The sequence below is a fragment of the Marmota marmota genome, unplaced genomic scaffold, assembly GCF_001458135.2.
Source record: "Marmota marmota marmota unplaced genomic scaffold, marMar, whole genome shotgun sequence".
NCBI lineage: Eukaryota > Metazoa > Chordata > Mammalia > Rodentia > Sciuridae > Marmota > Marmota marmota.
In genome coordinates, this window is record NW_026000016.1 from 14,591,260 (window position 1) to 14,596,920 (window position 5,661).

At 41.6% G+C, this 5,661-nt stretch overlaps 1 pseudogene; it reads right to left on the bottom strand.

Annotated features, from left to right (window-relative positions):
* Positions 1-383: 383 nt before the first annotated feature.
* On the bottom strand, positions 384-3,254 carry LOC107140260 (annotated as a pseudogene).
* Positions 3,255-5,661: the final 2,407 nt, after the last annotated feature.

Consider the following 5,661-nt stretch of genomic DNA (forward strand, 5'->3'; position numbering starts at 1 on the left):
AGTGGATTAATCAAATTAAATGTTATACTCTCTAGAATAAGATAAAATGGAAATAAGATTCATATGTAAATCATAAGATTCATATGTAAACCATCTTTATTTACAAAATGTTATCTTAAGAATTTATAATTCCATTAAGCTTCAATTGGAGCAAAAGTGTAATCACTTAAGTAAAAGCAGTTACTTAAACTAAAAATTAGAGATACATTACTTTTGAAAGCAGATACAAAATATTGTCAGGTTTCTTGTTGTGCTTCTGGATGTTCAGTAGCAGGCTCACTGAAGGTGGAATCAACCCTGAAGGGAACTCACTTCTATTTTCAGAATTCGGGGGTGGGAGGCGGGGGAAGAAATCCAGCTCTTGTGGGGAGATAATGAGGAAATCACCTTGGTCCCATTGGGAATGGAGGGGGTGGTGGGCCTGGTGGAAAATATTCTCGAGATGCTCCATACATGTTTCCTGGAGGAGTTGGAGGAAATAAAGGTCCTCTTCTCATGAACTGACTCCTTGGATCCACTGGAAACAATGGACCTCTGATTAGTGGGAAAGGTGAGAAAGCAAAGCCAGAGCCAGGTGCTTCTTTTCAGCAGGGAGAGATGAATCAGGCCCATTGGAATTACCAAGATTGACTCTGGTATCATTTCTGCTGGATCCCATTTCTGAAGATGTAGGCCCATCCATTTTATCCAAAGGCGGCATAGTGGAACTTCTGAGTTCTGCAGGTTCAGATGGTCTACCAGAATTAGAGTAACATCCATCTTGCCTTGGTAGAGGAAGCTGTGGATCAGAATATGGTTGGCCTGGTGGAGGGATAATTGTCCTATGGGCCTATTCCCATGGAGGTGCCAGAGGCCCCGTGTCAGAAGGTGCTCTCTGAGGATCAGTTAACTTATCACAGTTTGATTCTCTTCTTTCATTGCTAGTTGGACAGTCCAGAGGATTCTCTGGGCTCCTTGAGCCTCTTCCTCCTCCCACTGGCACGAAAAGTGAGAGTATGAGTGGACCCTTATTTTCCAAATGAGAAGGACTTGTTTCACATGAAGGTGGACCCAATGGTGAGGAACCATTTGGGGAATTTGCTCTGCCAAAGGCTGTATTTGAAACATCAAGTGCAGAATGATCTTTTTCTGCAAGTTTAAATTTGAACTCCATTTCGGTTAATTTTTGTCTGGGGTGAGCATTTTGTTTCCTTAAATCATTGAGGTATTTTTCAGCACTCTGAGCTGCCAACTCATTACCATGTGCTTTTTTCTCATAGTACATAATATGCCCCTGATAAAAACGAATGGTTCTCTCCAATTCTTCTTCAAGATCTTTGGCTCACTTTCTATAGGTCTCCAGCGGTTTAGTTGTATGGCTGATCTTCTAGTTTGGAAAGTTTCTCCTCTTGCTCTACCGGGTAATTTTCCTCTCCTATTAATTTCCTTTGGAGTTTCATTACATTTTCTTGATATAGTTCCATCATGACTTTAAGTTTCTGCTGAAGATTCTGATTCTCACTTTCAAATTGAGTATTTTCTGCTTGCAAAGATGCTTGTTGTGTCTTAAGATTTTTTTTTTAAAATATTTATTTATTTTAGTTCTCGGCGGACACAATATCTTTGTTTGTATGTGGTGCTGAGGATCGAACCCGGGCCGCACGCATGCCAGGCGAGCGCGCTACCGCTTGAGCCACATCCCCAGCCCCGTGTCTTAAGATTTTTAATATGTTCTGTAACGTCTTCCTTTGGTTTACCTACTTCAGATAATAAAGTAAAAAAAATTGATTTCTTTCTCTTTCTATGGTTTTAAAAGAGGCCTTTAACTTAGCAACATAAACCAGTTTCTTCAAAGCCCCTTTTGGCTGATCTTCTAAGTGAGCACCAATTTCTGATTCACTCTCCATTTCCAACTCCAAGTTACCACCATCTGTTAGGACTTCTCCAAGCACAGGAGCCCAATTTTTTTTATCTGCAGCAAGTGTTCAGTCAGAGACTTAATGTGATTTTCTTTATCTCTTAGAACTTGTTCTGCATGTACTTTAGAGTGTTTCAATGTCATTTTCTGTTTATTGAGGCCATTCACTTTTTCTTTCCATACTTCAATGTCTTCTAAAAGCTGTTTCTGACTTTCCTGAAGTTGGGAATTTTCATTAAAAACCTCTTTCATTGCTACTGTAATCTCTTCTTCATTCATTTGAAATATTCTCAAGGCTGTTTTAGCTTCAGTTATTTGTGATCTGAGGGATTTTGATTCATCTTCTAGGGACTTAATCTTTTTTGATATATCTGCCATCAATTCATCCTGTTGAGAATGTTAGTTTTCTCTTCTTTTAGCTCTTTTTCTAGAATGTTGCTAGTAATTCATTCGCAGGTCAGCATGAGAAAGAACGAAGAAACAGAAGAAGCCAAGCAGCAGAAGAAAAAAAGTCCTTTATTGTATACAACGATCTTTTTATAGTATTGTGAACAAAGAAGGCAGCCGTCCAACAGCAATAAATCAGGTCTTTAGCTAGTTAAACATGGCATACAGAAGTCTTACTTTCTAATCATAAGTGACCTGCTTCTCATGGCTTAATCTACTCTTGGCCCGAAGCATACTGAGCTCTGCTCTTTGTTAAGAATAGATAAAAATTTTCTTAGCGCCCTCCTAGCCCACTTGGCAGAACATCCCGTTTGTGAGCAAGTCCTCCCAAGGACAGCAGACACCTCGTTTTCAAGCTGTCCACTGTAACCTTATCTAAACCTTGAAGGAACCTCTCCTTTGCAAGTAAGCCCCAACAAAGACAACAAAACATCTCATATGCAAGCATGATTTGCTGTCACCTTATCTAGACCTTGACAGAATACCCCGTTTGCAGGTAGACTCCATCAAGGGCAATAATAATTACGTTTTCAAGCTTACAGTCACATCTGATTCTCTACACTAGAAAGAGTATTTCATCCTTAAGTTTAGATACAAACCTATCCAGGTTTTCATATATTGTCTCCAAATTTTCTGCTTCTATCGACTCCTTCTCCAAAATGGCATCCTTTAAAGATGACTCTAAGACTTCATACTCTTTTTGAACAAGGCTAACTTTTTCAAGTATTTCACATTTTTCTTCAATTAGTCCAGAAACTTTTAGGGCAAGCTCTTTTTCTCTTCTCATGTAATGCCTGCTTCTCACAGACTGATAACTTCTCCTCAAAAACAAGAGAACAACAAAAAATCCAATAGCTGTACATATCACCAACTCCTATGTATAACCATAAGGATTAGGGTATGTTTCCATGTCCTCAGACAACGCACACCACAACCCTGCTTACTTCTTCCAGGACCACCCCCAAGTAGGGCAGCTGTTTCCCTCCATCATGCTAAAGCTACTTTGGCTATTCCCTCCACAACCACACCATGCCCAGCCAAGCCAAAACAGGCTGTGGACACTCAGGCCTTTGGTCAGGAACAAACCTGCCCCAGGCAACGGAGCAGACCATTATGAACCAGCAGGTGTTGGGGGGTGGAGCTGTGGGTATGGGCATGGGGAGCCCTGATCATGGGCTCCCAGGAACCTAGCACACTCATGCTGCCTGTCAGAGAAGTTGTGGCCCCTTCACTATGTTGTGCATCTTGAAGCAGCACAGGTTCAAGCCTGTGCCAATCAAGTCAGAGAGGAGTCCTCTCCAGGTCACCCACCTGTTGGTTTGGTTTAGGCCAGGCCAAGGCAGAACTTCTATACAGTCATAATATCACCAAGTTTGATGTCACTAAAATTCTAAAGCTCTATAATTTTTAAAGAGCTAGTACATCATATATTTATATTTATACCACTTGCCCTTGTGTTTTAATGACTCATTCCTTTTCCTTCCCTCTTGTCCCCTCTCCCTCCCTCCTTCCTTCCTTCCTTCCTTCCTTCCTTCCTTCCTTCCTTCCTTCCTTCTCCCTTTCCTTTTCTTGCAGTGTTGGGGGTTAAACTCCAAGGCCTTGTACATGCTCGGCAAGCTCTCTACCACTGAGCTACCTTCTAGCCCTGTTGACCCTTTCTGCAGAAGTAATCTGAATTTTTTCCATAGATAAACTCTGTTAGATTATTTAAAAGTAATTTTAGAGGAGTTGCAAACATGGGCACAAATCAGTTTGATAAGTTATTTTTAAATAGTACAGCATAGCTAATGTTCCTAAAAAGAAGGGGCTTAAAACTTGAGTTGGTTTTCATGTCAGTTTTTGTAGAGTACTATTTATTTAAGAGTCTTTAAAATCTGTTTTCAGATGTTCTTTTCACTTCTCATAGGATGTAAACACTTCTAAGCAAGCTGGTCATTGTAAATATATAGCAAACAGAAGGATAAGATCAGTGAGATCCTGCCTCAAACAAAACAAAATAAAATGGTTGCATGGGATTCTCACACAGAGACAGGGGACACCAGGGTATTTAATAGGAAGCAGTGCTTATTTGTGTGCTTCCAGCCTTAGTGGATTCTTATCCAAAGGCTGAGCATTTAGTATAGGGAGTGATCCCCTATGTATTCTGGTTAGTTTCCTTTCACATTCTAGCCTTTGTCTTCATATGAGGTAATACACATTCCTGTTTGGCCTTTCTATTTCTATACTACAAAGTAGCAAGAAGGTTCAAAACTGATTTCCCAAGGGCTCACAATGATAGATATGGCATCATATTCTCTTTCCTTTGTTCTGAGAAATCTCTACCACAAAATGTAGGTCAGTGGTAAAGCACCCCTGACTTTTATTCCCATACCAAACTAAATAAATGGCAGATGCACTTAATTTAGGGCAGAGAATTTAGCATTATAATGAGTTATAGTGAGCAAAATGTACCTTAGATCACTTAGAAGAAGAGCTGTGTATCTTTGGCTGGTTTAAGCTGGTTCTTCCAGGCCTTTTCTAAAGAGCTGTTTCTGAAACAATGAAACAACTTCAAGGGCTGTTAGCTGAGCAGCTTTCTGCCTGCAATCACAGGCGTTTCTAAGTTCCTGCTTGGCAGCTCACCACTTTTTCCTGGTGGGGAGAAAAGTCTGAAGGTGGGCAGAGCTTGACTTCTTGGGGGATAACCTTCCTCTTATGCTATTCTAAACAACTTCCTGGCAGCACCTCCAGTATCTGAGATGTAGAGAGTTTGAATGGCCTCCAAATCTAGATCTTTGAGACCTGATCCCAGCCCTCAACTCACTCCACATTCCTTGGTTGTTTCCTGGGGCACCTCAAGGCCCCGATTTTGGAGGGTTTCAATTCCATCTCATCTCTATGCCCTCCAGTGCACCCAGGGCTTCAGTTGCAGTACCTAACTGGGAGCAAGGTTCTTCAGGCAGGAGTTGCAGCCTTCCTGGTGGGCTGTCTTGACCTTAACCCTCAAAGAGGGCAGTGCCTCTTGGGCTACTTAGTGGACCACCTTTGTGTTTCTTATGGGGTTGAGTCTTAGCCTTTGTTGCCAGAGAGTTGTTTCTCCCTTGGATCTCTCTCCCTGAGATATTTAGTCTTTGATTGAGGCTGAAGGCCATCTAGTTGGCAGCCAGTTGCTTTTCTCACTTCCTCTGCCCACTGGTACCAGAATGAACTTTGTCTCTCACAGCCCATTGCCCAAGGCACAGGTGATCCAGGAGGCTTTGAAGGTCTGTGCTGTGGGAATGGGTGGAGCCACTGTGCATTCTGCAGTGTGGGACACTTGTTTTGAGAGGCTGAGTGAT